Below are 17,343 nucleotides of genomic sequence, written 5' to 3' on the forward strand. Positions count from 1 at the left end.
TGTCACAGACAATATATAACACAGACTCAGCTAACATATCATGAGTAAAAAGTAAGCCTCTATTTTATAGGGAATTAGGATTTCATATTTGAATCTGTAGCTTTTACTTAATTTAACTGACTTGTTCAGGTGTAAAATCAAACCCTTAATTTAATTTTTGACTGGGCTAGCTTCTACAGTTAAACCAAGAAAATAAGGAGGAGGTTCTTGGGAATGACAGATGACAAGCTTACCTCTTACTATTTGGCCACAAGAGAAATTTTTTTCCAACAGTGTAATGCCCCACCTTATAATCAGTTCAGACCACAGACCATGGTTTAAAAAGTATCTATAAAATATTGACCCCCTTTGAACTCTAAATAAAACTAACTTGTTCCTTCCTTGATGCCCTCTTGTAGTACCTGCTAAAGAAGCAAGCAATATTCAAGTCATGTTAGCAATCTGATTCTTTCTAACTACTTCTCTGGAATTATAGTATAGATAGAGAAATTAAAGCCATATAAAATTATCAGAGGTGACAGTCACCAAATATTGTACCACTGTTTAATTCAGAGTCATTGGTTCTTTAACTTACATTTTTTAATATTTATTTTTTAGTCATGGGTGGGCAAAATATCTTTATTTTATTTTTATGTGGTGCTGAGAATCAAACCCAGTTCCTCATGCATGCTGGGCAATCACTCTACCAAGCTCCATATAATGTTTTTTTTTAATTGTGTCAAACAACGATGTACCTAATGTAATGCATTTATTATTATAGAATACCCTAATTCAGGTGCTAAATTTTGGCATTTTACACGGTATGGGTTGCAGAGTTGTAATGAAGCAATTCCAAAATGCAATGCTCAAACAAGAAAAACATGTGCTATTTTTCATGAAAAAACATGGAGCTACACATGTGGCCTAGGGGAGAGAAAGCAGTATTAGTTTTCTCCACAAGGTCATTCAGGGCTGATATCCTCAGGACAGAGCTTCTATATGAGTTCTAGGCTGTATTTCCTATTCCAGTCAGTGGCAGGGAAAAGAAGATGGGCACACCAAATACAGGACAAGCACCTTTAAAAAGACAATTCAGAAGCTGCATATTTCCTTGCAGTTCACATATAACTGACCCAAATCTAAACACCTAGCCACAACTAACATCAGAAAATGATGAAATCTATAGTGTGTATGTGGTAACCATGCTGCCAGCTAAAGCACAGGTCTTCTAATTCTAGAACTAAAGGAGAAGAAATTAGATATTGGAGAAGAATTAGCTGTCCCTGCCATACCCTCATACAATTCTTCCAGAATAGGCACCAGAAAACTTCTTTATAAAAGCATTTTCCAGACTATCACACCTCTGTTAAAAACCCTCATATTCTCTTAGCATAAAAAATAACAAAAGTCCTCACCATAGCTTACAAGTCTTCCCACTTCTGTTTTCCCCACTAACTCTCTCACCTCAGCTCTAATAAAGAAGCTCCATAATTTACAATGGTTACAGCTCAAAATTATCATAAATCTAAAATATAATACAAGAATGTATTTAATACACCTGACCTACCAGACATCACAGCTTAGCAGCAAAGCACACTGTAGAATACCAGTCATTCATCTTCATGATCTAGTGTCTTACTGGGATTTTCAGCTCCCTGCTGTTTCTCAGCATCTAAAAAGAATATCCTGCAGGATGATGGCATACATCTGCAATCTCAGGTCCCCAGGAAGCTGCAACAGGTTAAATGCAAGTTCCAGACCAGTCTGGGTAATTTAGCAAGAGACTTTCTCAAAATAAAAAAAAAAAAAAGCTGAGAATGTAGCTCAGTGGTAGATAACCATTGGGTCTAATTTATTCTCTCCCCCCCAAAAAATATGAATTGTATAAAAAGATTAAATTCAAAATCTGAAATTATATTCTACTGAATGTTTATTGCTTTCAAGATGAAAAAATCCTTGATCACACTATCATAGTCTAGATGTGTTAAGTCTGGAACCACCAATGCTGTAGAATAATATATTTGCAACTCTAGATGATGACAATTTCTTAAAGAAAATAAAAGCATAAGCAACACAGTGAAATTTTGAGAAAATTACTTCTGCTGAAATTACAGACTTGTTTTTCAACAAAGAACATTATAAATTTAAAAAATAGTCAAAACTATGTTTCCAAAATTTAAAAAGTCAAGGGACTAATATTCAATATATGCTAAGTACTCTTACAAATACAATATAAAACAGAAAATACAACTGAAAAATTGATAAAATCATAAAGTAAAATGTGCATTACCATGGGGTGGGTTTATTAATCAGTGGTGGAGACTTGCCTAGCATGTGTGAGGCACTTGGTTTGATTTTCAGCAACACATATAAATAAACAAAATAAAAGTCCATGGAAAACTAAAAAATATATTTTAAAAAAGGAGTGTTATGAGAAATTCAGGATGCTGCATGAAATTTGAATTTCAAATAGACAATGAGTGTTGTTCAGAAATAAATGTATCCCAATTATTGCATAATACAAACAAAAATATTAGTTGTGGTTTCATATAATTCAAATTTATCAGTGAATCCTCAATTTTTATTTTATAAATTTGGCAACTGTAGGTGAAATCCACACAGCTGAGAAGTAAATAAAGAGAAGAACAGGTTCACCGGTGTTCAAAGAATGCAAATTAAACCAAAAATACCATTTTACCTATTATATTAGCAAACACTAGAAAACAAAGCATATTGTTGGAAAGCATACAATCCTCTTCTTTTTCCAATTTACTCAAAATACCATCTAAAATTCACTTTTCTTTTTTTGCACATAAAGATAGTTTATTAATTCATGTATAATTTATACATTTTAAAGCCAGCCATTTTGTCCAATATTTAAATAACAAGCTCTTTAATATTAAAGAAGAAGGTACTGCCACAATGTGGCAAAAGTAGCTTTATCCATAAACCTTTAACACAATTATATATTAAATGCTATTTTTATTTAAAACAAGGCACCCCTACTTGTTCTAAAATATGGGATGTGCCACTGCACTGAAAAAGCAAATGAGGAGACAGACATTTTTCCTGTATAGAGATGGTTTAAATCAAGTAAAGCCATCAATGTGCTTCCAAGTTTGGACTATTGTGACATATCACTTTACCAATAACAGGTTTACCCAAACCAAAAAAAAAAAAAAAATAAGCAGGGGTCAACTTTTAAGTTGTGACTAGACTTCCTCAAAACAGACAGGCATCAATATTAAATTCTTTTAATCCCAATGTTTTGAAAGGCAAAATATTTATAAAGACATAAAACTGCCAAGTTGTAATTTATACTCACTAACCTGTGGTATTTATTTATTTTAATCACTACCCCTATCTAAATAATCAAATATAGCTAAAATGAAAACTATTCTGCCACACCATAGTGGTTTAAAGGGCTGAAAACTTTCCTTGCTTTAGTGAGAGTTTGGTTACAATAAAGTTTTACATCAGAGCTCTCAATTCATAGGCAAAATCAACACCTTGAACACACATTACTTTCCAAATGAGAAAAATATTTTAAAGATAGTACTGAATAAATATAGGTGGTCTTTATAATGGGTAAGATATCCTCTATAAAAAGAAACTGATTAATTATATAAAATAAAGAATTAATCAGATTTTCTAAACCAGATCCTGAACAGTTTAAAAAAATATTTAAGATTTGTGGTTTATTTCCAATATCAAATTGAATTTTTCTCCTTCTCAGCAGTTCACTATGAGTGTTTTTTAGAAGCATGAACCCCAGACCCCAAATCCTTTCTCTAACTGTTGCTGCCAATAAACAGAAACTTTATAGACCATGTCCAAGAAAGATGTACAAATGAAATGCTTCTCATTTCATCCTTACTATCGGGTGTCCCTGGAAGTCTTATTTTCCTTCTGGACATGAATTCAGGAACAGTTCAATATACCTATGGTGAACATGGGACCTATCCTTTAGCAAAGCTGCAAAAGCATCCTTATGGGTATCCAAGTTCACATCAGCTTTTACAGTAGCCTTTGCACTGGAACTGTATTCCATGGTGATTCTCACAGACTTCAGGGAAGCAAAAAATCACAATATCTTGGGCATTATCTTGAAAAGGTAATCCTGTCATGTGGACAAAATGCAAAGAATGCGTAGTTCCAAAATCAACAGCCTCTGGAAGCTTTTCAGACATCTCTTTAGGTGAAATTTTTCAAAACCAGTCGTGGGTCTAATGTCCTCATTTACTTCATATTCTTCAAAGACCATTTCTGGCTCAGCTATATACTTAGCAGTAGGAGAAGATGCCATTTTCTTTCCCTTATGAGAGCCAACATGGGTTCGAACTTTATTTCTTCTGCTGGAAATATCTTTACATATCAGTTACCAATTTCTTCCCTGTGTTTCATCAAGGCTTGGTTGGCCATTTCTTGTTCTTGAAACTGCACATAGGCTTTCCATGCTTTTCTTCTACCTCTATACTCTATCACAAAATAATGTCCAATGTATTCAGTCCTGCAAAGAAGTCTACAATATCTTTCTCATTGCAGCTATAAGAAATTCCTCTTAAAGGAACTACCCCATTATTCAACGCAGGTTATGACTTGACCTGTAGGCTCTTCATTAAGGCATCCCCATCTTTATTATTTATCCCATATACTTCCACTTATAACTTACCCATGTACATGCAATGCTTTTCTTAGGCTTTCTGCACATCCTTCTTTGAGTCCATTTCAATTAAGGCATCACCCCTTTGTTTCCCATCTCTATTTAAAAGGAAATGTATTCCATTTTCACTATTGTGGATTCTGCAATCTGAGAAAAAGTTAAGAACATCTTCCACAGCACATGACCAAGGCAATCCTTGAGCTCCAATGAGATAAATATCATCTACCTCCTCTTGTAACTTGGATGGGGCCAACTCATACTCAAGGAGTGCTGGAAGGCCCTCCAGGTCAATAGTTTTGAACTCCTAGCTGTAGCTCTGAGAAGAGCCCATGGTGGCCGCCAGTGACTGGGGTAGCAGAGGAGCATGCAGAGATAGGTAGGAGGCGGTGGATGCTGCTGAGGTGGCCACCAGGGAAGGGCCCATCAGTCTCTTGGTGGGCAGAGGCCCACCAGCCTCTTGGTGGGCTGAAGCCTGATCTGGAGGCCCCAAGTCTAAGAATAGGCTGCAACTCCCCTGTGTAGGAGCAGCAGGCAGTGGTGGCAGCCAGAAATGCCCAAGGGGAAGGAGCCAGTGGTGGAATAAAAGGGTAAACAGGTGGCACTGGTGCTGCAGTTGCAGCCACCGCACCTGCTTCAGTTACAGTTTCAGCCCCCAGGAGGCACCTATGCTGCAGTTGCAGCCCCCGCACCTGCTGTAGTTTTAGCTTCAGCCCAAGAGCAGTGCCCATAGTGCATAGCGCATTCTGACCAGGAACTCCTGAGGCATCTCAGGACTAGAGGCACCTTCCTGTGAAATGTTAGCTGAGGGGAAGTAGAATCCAGGGCCAGGGAGGTGTCGCTAGGGGCAGTTAAAGATCCTTTTGCAAATCAGTTCACTAGGCAATAAAGGCCCAACTAATCACAGGATATATGCAAAGAGACACATTTTAAATCCATTAATTTGTAAAACAAATATTGCTGAAATACACATTATAACCACATTCAGGAATCAATGACAGTTTTTTTTTCCTATAAATATAAGTACTATTTAAAATAATGTTTTAAGTTTAAATATTAAGGATAAAAGTATTGAATATCATATGGTAAATAAGCAATAGCATTTTTATAAATAATACTCTAATATCAATTTTAATGCTGGGCTAAGATTAATATAGTTAGTTATCTTTGCAGGTAAGAAATTTGGCCTGTAAACAAAAGGGTCAAGATTTACATTTTTTCAAAAGATTTCACATAAAATTGTTTAATCAGTATCAAAATTATAGCTTTACTACTAGATAATACCTATATGGAAGGTACAGGTTTGACATAAAAAACGTAGGTAAAAAAAAGTTACAGCCTTCATGTAAAAACAATATTTACTCTTTTTAAAAAAAAATTATTCTGAACTTATAACATATGAAAATATAGTACTTTAAAATAAAATTTAAACATAAAAAAGAAATTACATAAAAAATGGCTTCTCTTACTTCAAAGACAATGAATGCCCCCATTTTATCTTAACATCTATACAGGAAAAATAATTAAAATGAAATTACTCTAAATCAATATTAAAAAATGTTTTGTTATAATTCCAGCAGATGTAGATGGTAGCATTTTATTTCATTCTGAAGAATAAATATATTCTAAATATTAAACAACAAAATTTATTTATATAAATGTTGCTATGATATAATAATTGTAGTCAAATAATTAAAATATACTAAAATGATTCAGCATACCTTACCATATAAAAGATATAATATAATAATGAAATCTTCTAAAATGTTAGTAGGAATAATTGCTACTAAACTTTTCTTCCAAAAAAGAATCTATCTAACTATCCATCTATCTATAATAACAGAAAGAAGCAAAAAAAAATTCAGATTCATAATTCATCATCTATGAATACTAACCTTGTCAAACATATAATACAATGAGAGAATTATAAACATAAAAATTCACACAAACTTCACCATAATTTTAAAGTATTTCTACAAAAATAAAAAAATACATTTTACTACATACATAATTCTTGAAGCAGTGTGTCTCAAATGTGAAATAATCTTGAAACTGGTAGATTGAAAAGAAATAATATTTGTTTTACCCCTTTTCAAAGTCTCAAAATCAAAATCAGATTAGATACACACACACACAGACACACACACACACACACACACACAATAGCTAACACTAATATGTTTAACATAAATGTGAAGAATAAAGAGTACCTATTTTTCAACTTCAAGAAAGAAAAATAGTATTCTTCCATTTTTGCCAAAAGCTGTAAACAACTGAAGTAAACATTTAGTTTTCAATTTGCCATGATCAATCAATCTTTAAGGTCCACTCAACTTTTCCTTTCAGTGAACATAATTAGCCAATCAGCAACTTCCTGGATTCTATAATCTCCTCAAAGTCAGTCAGTCTCTAAATTCCAAGCTTAAAGTTAACCAATAATTAAATTGTCTAACTTTTTAAAATCACCCAATCTTAAGATGCCATGCTTCCTCAAAACCCATATAAGAACCTATTTTTTTTTGCCTAATGGGAGGCTGTGCTTTCCAAGTATAGTTCTCTATTGCTTATGAAGTATGTTATTCAGCATTGTTTCAGCAATATTTGATGGTGATCTCCTAACTCAATATTATAAGGAGTATTTAGAAATTAACATTTTTCTCCCCTGGGGTAAGAAAAATTATTTGTTACAATAATCCATTATAATGGCAAGTTTTGAATCTTCATCTTTTATGAAAAATTATAATTCTTCATGCGCAATATATATGCACACTAGCCAAGACTCCCTTCTTCCAAAATCCAGTTTCACATTATCAATGGTCTAAATCCAGCCAATAAATGTACTATATGAAACATATTAATATTCAACCACTGAAATTTGTACCAAGAATTGAATACCATCAAATAATCTTTTAAAATACTGCTTAAATATTTAAGCATATAATATTTTTAACCTAATGAACATGATTATCTAGCTTGGTTTTGTAGAACCTGAAGCCCTAAGTTGAAAATCATATCTTAAACTGATTTGTGCAAAAAAAAAATAAACTCTTAAATTGCCCTATCTAGGAAATAAAGTTACTATCACTATTTCCTATCACCTCACAAACAAGATGAGATCAGAGTAAAATAAACTCTGAATATTTCAGAAAGAATATAAAAACTGTATTATTATCATATATTCTGTTGCTAAAGTCAAGTCATTTTGAGGTTTAGGTCACAGTGCAGAAAAACAGTCTCCCCCTGAAACATGACATAAATAAGGGCTACCTAATTTATCTCATTGTCTTCATGGATTCCAATTCAAAAATGAGATAAATGGGAGGTTTGCACAAATTCTTCTGTATCAGGATTGCAATATAAATCCTACCATGCTGGCCGCCACCCTTAGCTATGCTCAAAAAACAGCTGAGAGCTACCTCTTGGACTACTTTTGGATTTAGTTGGCTCAAAAAATATATTTTAAATAGCAAACAGTGATAACTTGATGGGAGGGGAGGGGAGGGAGGATAGTAGAGGATAGGAAAGGTAGCAGAATACAACAGTTACTAATAGGGCATTAGGTAAAAATGTGGATGTGTAACCGATGTGATTCTGCAATCTGTATTTGGGGTAAAAATGGGAGTTCATAATCCACTTGAATCTATTATATGTAAAATGAGATGTCAAGAGCTTTGTAATATTTTGAACAACCAATAAAAAAAATAAAAATAAATAAATAAATAAAAGTGCAGACAGGGGTTTGTATATTTTAAAGTGGATAATTCATGCAAATAAATCTATAAAATGGAGGAGAAATGTTTGAGCAGAGAGTTCTCCCCATGCAGCTTACCTACTGAGAAATAACGCTTGCTCTATAGCACCAAGCCAAACTTTGCCTTCCTACAGTCTTTTGCAAATGAATCTTAATACTCACCAAAGGCTTATACCCATGGCTCCTACCTTTTATATTCCTTTTGTTAGAATATGAATAATGAATGCTGAGTCAACATAAATGATCAAAAATTTCACTATTTTACTTTGTAAAAAAATAAATCAATATAACTTAAAAAAAAAGAAAAAAGAAAACTCAGTAAACTTTCAGTGTTTCAAATCTCAGCAGTATTACACTCAATTTACCAATCAAATTCAGTAACAAATTATACTTTCTGTCAAGGGATCTATGTAGTCATGTAAGCATAGATTAGGTAAGTTTATACATAAATTGTCAATTTTATTTTTTGAAGAATACCTCAAGGGACAACACAGCTCAATGCAAAGAGCAAAAATTACATTATGAGTTGGATGACTATGAATTCACAATTTAATCTCCCTAAAACAGCTTCCTTATATATAAAATGGGAATAGTCACTCTATTCAAGGGTTTTTAGGAAGATTACATGGAATAACAAATCAAAACAAAACAAAACAAAACAAACAAACAAAAATACTGGTGACTTTAAAAGGGTCCCAGGCATCAAGACCTACTTACTAATCCTAGAATTTCTTATCACTAACTTTAACATGGAAAGTCTTTTGACCTGTTTCTGTTTCCTTATTAGTCAAATAATTAAGATAATGTCGTCCTACATACTTTGCAGGGTGTTTGTGACAATAACATATAAAAATAACATAAAAAGAATCTTTGAACTATAAGGAAGTAACTCTAAGACAGCTAAGTGTATATGCAAAAAAATATAGAAATTCATACTACCTAATTAATTAAAATGCAAAACTATATGATGTTCAAATTAAATTAATTCTATAAGAAAAATATTTCATATTTTAAAATAAACACAAAAGCACTAGATACAATGACAACCAGAAATATTTAAGGTCATTGTAAATAGTTTCAAGAATTTATTTTTCTATGAAATTAATGAACCAAATTATCTCAGCTATCCAAAAAACTAAAGCCTCAAAACAAATTCTCAAGGGGCTTGGCCTGGGACTCTGCAGTTCCGGCATTTGCCACTTAAAACAACCACCTCACTGGGAGATATAAAAAAAGAGTGGGAAAGAGGGAGATATGCAGGAGTTACAGGTTCCAGGCCTAGTGGAGTCCAGGGAGTCCTGAAGGATAAGTGGTGTCACCGAAATGATAAGACAGGAGTTATATGGTTGGAGCAATCTCCAGAGAGAGAGAGAACTCTAATGAAGCTTTCTCTGGAACAGTCTTTATTACAATTTTTCTCATCATTATAGATTCAGAATACATCATTGATTATACAATTTCAAAAATTTGCCAAGACATAACTTTTACTTAACCATAATTAGGAGTATAGAAAAATGTAACATCAATTTACATTTTTCCAGGGTGTGAATTTTTAGCTATTAATCATTAATAAAATGCATCACTAATTTACATTTTTTCAGATTTTGCCAAGATTTACTATTTTCTTATTAACTAACGCCAAATTACATAAACAGACTCTAAGTCTCCTAATGTATCATTAACTTTAAGGTTTAAAGTACACCTGCGCTTTTATTTATAATCTACAATTCCCATCTAAAAAAGTTCGTTTAAATCTTAAAATATCCTAAAGTTTATAAACCATTCTTAAAACACATCAGAAACCCATACAACTAAAATCCTAAAAATTCTAAACCCAAGAATCTAAATAGAATAATACTTCTAATATTATTCTAAAAATATGCCTAATAAAACTACTTTAATTAATTCCTAAATTTGTTCTTATAAAAATGGTTGAGCTGCTTTCTCAAAGAGTTTTTTTTTTTTCTCAGTCAAGGTACATTAGTTCTTATATCTTTATAATCTTTCTCAATTAAAAGTAAGTTCTAAACATCAGTCTACTTTCCCCCAATAATAAATATGCTCATCATATATTCCTATGTGAAGTAAAAAAGGGTTTATGTAAATGAAAAGAATGTATCCTTATATATCTTAACTTTCCTAAGTGTATAACATAACTTTCCTTAATCAAAATTAAACTACATATGGTGGGATTTGTACAATAAGCATAATGATTACATTTTCTGAGAGGCCAGTAATATGGGCTTGGGTTCTAGTTGATATAATCAATGTGGTGTCTAAATTTCTCATGACCTTTTGGAGAATAATTGTTGTCCATTATCAGTTTTGTCCTCAATGTGCTGAGATAGTAGAGCAGCTTTCTCCTTTGTCATTGATATGCTGAGTGGTAGAAGAGCCTTCAAGGTATGAACTACAATTAAAGCATGTTCTAGCCATCTGAAATTTAATTTGGTTTGGAATTTAACATACTCATGCCTCCTGTCAGGAACATGAGCATGAAAATGAAAAGTCCCAATTACATAAAAAAGGGTCTAATGCTTTCACTTTCCCACCAACCATCATGACTTTTCCAGCATTAATGTTCACTGTGACTTTGCCATGACAGTGGGACAGGGGCTTTGCCAGCACTTATTTTCACTGTTACTTTGTCAAGACAGTGAGAGGGGGTATCGCCTTCACCACCCAAGAACCACCCTACTGAAAAACTGATGAGACTTTACTGCAAGTCATAAAATAGATCAGGCTGTAGATAAAACCTGGCAAACTGTGCTTTTTCTTGTGTATGCAAAATTCCCATTTGTATGTGCAAATAACATTTAAAAATACTCTTCATCAGTTCATATATTTTTTACCAGACATATTCCAGAATTAAATAAAATAACAGTAAGAACCCATCTTAAAATTTCAATTACAAAACATTTTTCTAAAAAAGTAAATTTAAAAAAAAAGCTTTAGGCTACTGAGATTCTTTAATCAGGACAACCTTACACTGTGCCTCTGTGTGTGGCAATAGTGTTCTCATCATTAAAATGCTGAATTGTAAGCAGCTCAAGTGGGTCACTCTGTATGCTTTCCTCAGAGTGGAGAATGTATTACACAGCCATGATCTCATTTAGTATGCAGGGTAAATATCTTCATTATGAATCTAATGTGCCACATTTTTATGTCTATTCATCTACTGAAGGACATCTGGGTTGGCTCCACAATTTAGCTATTATGAATTGTGCTGCTATAAACATTGATGTAGATTTGTTCATGTACTACATTGATTTTAAGCTCTTGGGTATAGACTTAGGAGAGGGATAGCTGGGTCAAATTGTACTTTTATTCCTAGGTTTCCAAGGAATCTCCACACTGCTTTCCATATTGGCTGCTCCAATTTGCAGTCCCACCAGGAATGTATGAGTGTACCTTTTTCCCCACATCCTTTCAGACACTTATTTTTGTTTGTTTTCATAACAGTTACCATTCTGATTGAAGTGAGATGATATTCTAAAGTAACTTTAATTTGAATTTCTGTAATTGCTAGAGATGATGAACATTTTTTCATTTGTTTGTTGATTGATTGTATATGCTCTTCTGAGAAGTGTCTTTTCAGGTCCCTGGCCCATTTATTGATTGAGTTATTTGGTTTTTTGTTTGTTTTTTGGTGCTTAACTTTTTGAGTTCTTTGTATACCCTAAATATTAATGCTCCATCTGACGTGAGAGGTGTAAAAATTTTTCCAAATATGTAGGCTCTTTTGCTGAAAAGAAACATTTTAGTTTAAATCCATCCCATTTATTGCTTCTTGGTTTTAATTCTTGCACTATAATAAAAGATAATAAAATCATGGCATTTACAGGTAAATGAATGGTGTTGGAGAAGATAATTCTAAGTGAAGTTAGCCAATCCCAAAGAAATCAAATGCCAAAAGTTTTATCTGATATAAGGAGGCTGATTCATAGTGGTGTAGTGAGGGGGAGCATGAGAGGAATATATGAACTCTAGATAGAACAGAGGGGTGGGAATAAAAGGTAGATAACAGGGGATTAACAAGGATGGTGGAATATGATAGACATCATTATTCAAAGTATATATATGAAGATATGAATTGATGTCAATATACTTTGTATACAACCAGAGATATGAATATTTGTGCTTTATACATGTAATAAGAATTGTAATACATTCTGCTGACATTTATTTTTTGTTTTAAAAATCAATAAAGTAAAAAAAAAAACTTAAAAAAGAATACAATGTGAAGGACACTAAGGACTTTTCCAGTAGGTTAGAGGAGGTCAGCTCAGGAAGAGGAGGAGGCCAGGTGTGGGAATGGGCCTCTGACTCCCTCTAGCTGCTATCATGCCCTTGTTTTGTGTTTATAATCTGAGTTATTTGAAGAATATTACCTGTCAGGAAAGGAGGAAAAGGCCCTGTTGAGAAGAGTAAGACAAAAAAAATCACTCCAGAAGCTTTCTTGCAGAGGTCTTGAAAGTGTGATGAACTTTAGTTATAGACACCAGTTGAGGAAGTCTGACAGGCAAGTGTGAGAGAGCCAGGCAAAAGTAACTTCTCTCAGATGAACAGAAATGCTTCTTTAATTCTGAGATGGCCCTCAGCACAGTTGGGAAGCCAGTTTTTTATCTTGTATAAAATCTCTTTCTTTACTAAACTTCCCCACCCCACCATGCCATGAAGTACTACTCTGAATGTTCCAAACCAAATTTTTCATACAGGAATTTTTATGAAACTTTCTTGGTAGCCTATGGGCCCTCCAATTATGAACTTGACCTTTCCATTTCTCTGAATGTTTTGTGGTACTTCTAGGTCTAATCCTTTCTACTCTCCTCTTACTGAAATTTACTCAGAGATTGATAAGGAAACACTGACTAACAGAGAGGCCGACCTCTCAATATGGGTACAAGAGAGAAGCCCAAGGGACCAGAGCCATCAGGGTCACCAGTACCTGTAGTGGAAGTCTTCTGAAGGTGGTTCTCTCTGTTGCTTTTCCCCAAAAATTAATATCGTTTTGTGTTTGTTTTTGCTGAAGTGCTGGGGATAGAACCTAGGATATTGTCCACACTAAGAAGGAACTCTTCCAGTGAGATACATTCCCAATCCTAAAAGAATTATATATATATATATAAAATATATTTAAGAGCATATGTGCTACACTTAAAATAGGAAGAGCATACATTGATCATTAGGTAAAAAGGAAAAAGAAAAAAAATAGATGAAAAAAAGCCCTTGTAGACTAAGATTCACCTTTCTAAGGCAAGGAAGAGAAGAGTTTGAAAGACAAAAGCAGATAATAATAATGCTCTCTCCATTGTCACACACTGGAATAATGGCAGGAGTGTCCTCAAAAAAGAGTATGCAATGATTTAGGTTATAAATATCTAATGCACCAATATTGAGAAACAACAACATTAATGTTAATGTGTAATCTCATAAATATTGGTATTTAAAAATGGCAGGGAAAATTTCAAGGACTAGTTAATTAAATTCAACTAGGTCTGTGACCCTGATTAAAACAACCCAGGTTATTTTAGAAAGAAGAGAGGAAAAACTGATCTCACATTTACATACCATTTACCCCTATAATTTAGTAAGAATGAACTTGGGGAAGTCACAGATGGCAGAGTTAATACCTTTCATGTAGACAGGGAAGTATAAAATTGTGATGCTGAATAAAGATGAGTGAGATTTTAGTTTCAACTCCTCTGTGCAAGCTTGCCATTGTAATTTCAGGGTCCTGATTTTTTTTAGGACAAGTAAACTACGGGGTCTTAACACTGAATTCACTTGACCACATTTGAATGTTTAAATATTTTATACTATAGAATTTATTCCATGCATTTCTAAGATATGAATAACAAAATGTGTAGTATGCCCAGAAATAAAAATGAGGTAAACATTTTTCTATAGGACAACCACTGGTCATTACAGAGTGTGACTGTCCTACCAGTAAAGAACAATGTTCTCTAGTTTTCATTGTAACTTGGAATTAGAAGATAGTACCAACCTTATTCTGCAAGGAATAAAAAATAATAATTAGAGTTTTTTTAGTCAAAATTCCCATTGCTATTATCAAATCCCTGAGAAGAACAATTTTGATGAAGCAAATTTTATTTGGTGCTCAAGGTGCAGAAGTCTCGATCCACAGAAAGCTACCTCTATTGCTCTGTGCCCCAAGTTACACAGAACATTATGGTGGAAGGGTGTGAAGGATGGAAGAAGCTCAGGACATAACAATCAGGAAGCATAGACAGGGTTCTTCTCACCAGGGACAAATTAGGAACCACCAAAATACATCCTCAGTGACCTACTTCTTCAAGACATAACCTATCTACCTATAATTACTACCCAGTTCATCCATATTAGTGGATTGGTGCCCTTTTAGGTGAAGGTTCTCATAACCGAAAATTTCACCTCTAAATTGCCTTGCATTGTCTCACACATGAGCTTTTGGTGAATACCTCATATCTAAACCATAACAGGGTAGAAATAATATTATAATAATAAAGAAATCACTTTCTAATTTTATAGTAAACATTTTACTTTCAACTATGAAGATCATAGCTGTGGCTATCAGTTTTTTTTCCTACAATGGAATACTCAGCAGTCATAAAAAAAGAATAAGAGAACTATTACCCCACTATCCTTTCCTATCACTCATTTCCATCAATACTTGGAACAAGTAGAAAAATTACCAGGCTATCACATCATATTACAGATGGTGAAATTTGAAGCAGCCCAAACACTTCCCAGTATTATCAACATCACATCACCATGTCATACACAGTATTAGTTCACTTTAATTTCACTTGGGGTTCAAACGCATGACAGGAGCAAAATGGGTTAAAACTTCTTAACAGGTAATGAGGTTTATTTTGGACAAGAAAAATACCACAACTAAGAATATAAATTTGAATTTCAGTAGTAATTCTTGCTGGAGATTATAAGGATTCATATGTTTGATTAGTTCAGACCATCAAGAAAGCGACCTAGAAAAGAAGTTGAGTTAGTTGTCCACCATTATGTAAAAGAAAAAAGAAGAAAAACTAGAGGAATATCGACATAAAAGGAATATCGACATAAAAGAAAAACTAGAGGAATATCGACATAAAAGGAGTGATGGTCCACTCATGGCACCTGGGAAACAAAGGGAAAGAGGTGGAGGTCAGAGTCGCAACATCCTGTTCAAGGATACACCCCTCAATGACCTAACTTACTTCCATTAGGCCTCTCCTTTTACAAACTGTACCACTTCCCATTAACACTACTGGCTGGGGACTAACCCTTCAACACACAAACCTTTGGGATCCAAAGTATAACAGAATTATAACTCACCTCAATTCACAAATAGTTATATAAAAATCAAATTCTTTCAGGCACTCATAAAATATTTTTGCTGAATAGCCCTTTTGTGACCTCACTTCATCTCCATCTCCATCTCCATCACCATCTCCATCTTCATCTTTATATGCATCTCCATATCCTTCTCTGTCACAAAAACCCTAAAAATGTTTTGATCATTTCTCCTTGTTCAACCAGGCAGAAACAAGTACGTTTAGATCACTGGGTTTATTAGAACTAGTAGATGTCTTGCTGGTTTTTATGATGTTATTGCTAAATTTTTATTGCTTAAAAATATGAGAAAGATAGTATCTCCTAGCTGATTCAAAATGAACTTGATTTACAAGGAAAATAAAAATGCATTTGTTATACACTGTGATAATAAACTTGGGTAAAAAACAAACCTCTCAATAGTAAGTTTTGATTACTATAAAAGGAAGATAATATTATTTAAATGGACATACAAGAAGAAGTAAATAAAGCATTCAGTGCACCGCTTGATATAAAAAAAAACAAAATAACTTACACATTCTTATTAAAGTAGTGTAGAATAAAAAAGCTTATCTAATAGCATTCAGAGGAATAATATTACTTAAAGCAATATATGGCCTTATACATGCTTTAGTAAACTTACTTCCATTCGGCCTCACCTCTTACAAGCTGTACCACTTCCCATTAACCTACTGGCAGTCATAAAGAAGAGTAAGAGAACTCTTACCTCATTATCATTTCCTATGACTCATTTCCATTAATATTTGGAACAAGTAGAAAACTTAGCAGGTTATAACATCCTACTACAGATGGTGAAATTTGAAGCAATATAGAATGGAAATAAATTAAATATTTAAACTAAAGGAGTTGAAAAATATTAACTAAAGTTAAAAAGTTTTGAAAGAAATCATTGCATCAGAGAATAGAAAGAGTATAAAAATAATGTAGCATCTGTGCTAATACTTTAAAACCTCTTATTAAATAGAGATGATATTTTAATCTTTCATCAATGAAACCCAGATAAGTAAATGCACATTTGTATTTAAAAAGTCATATAAACACAGATTCTGAGGCAAAGAACTTATAGAAGAATAGAATATTCAAGTCAAAAAATATCATTAATACAGATAATATTCTAGGAATAAAAGTACAGTACCTTGCCAGAAGTCAAAAACTTGACCAACAGAATAATTGTCCCAAAGTCCACATAACTGTCAATTTCCATTATTACTTTAATGATCTGGAAGTTGGAAAGTTTTTTTTAAAGGAAAGAGAGAAATATTTCAGGCCTTCAGGCTCATACAGTCTTAGTTAAAACTACTTAATTTTGTCATTAAAATATGAAAATATCCGTAGACACTGTAAATTGCAAGAGTTCTGTGTGCTTACAAAGCTATATTTCCAAAATCAAGTGTGGGGAAGATTTACCACTGTTTACAGTACTTCTTCGAAACATCACTTCCCTAGATTATACCCATAGCCTTCACATATCTGCTCCATTGACTTCCATCTACTCTGTAAACCAAAACCAGCACCCCTACTCAATCAGTTCTTCAGAGTAGAGAAACATTTTGTTTGGGCCCTCACATTGTTTAAAAAAAGTTATTGGTTCTTTTTAGTT

General features: G+C 33.4%; 1 pseudogene; it reads right to left on the reverse strand.

Annotated features, from left to right (window-relative positions):
* Positions 1-3,877: 3,877 nt before the first annotated feature.
* On the reverse strand, positions 3,878-16,947 carry LOC143380096 (G-rich sequence factor 1 pseudogene; annotated as a pseudogene).
* Positions 16,948-17,343: the final 396 nt, after the last annotated feature.

This window comes from Callospermophilus lateralis, chromosome 14 (genome assembly GCF_048772815.1).
Source record: "Callospermophilus lateralis isolate mCalLat2 chromosome 14, mCalLat2.hap1, whole genome shotgun sequence".
Classification (NCBI taxonomy): Eukaryota; Metazoa; Chordata; class Mammalia; order Rodentia; family Sciuridae; genus Callospermophilus; species Callospermophilus lateralis.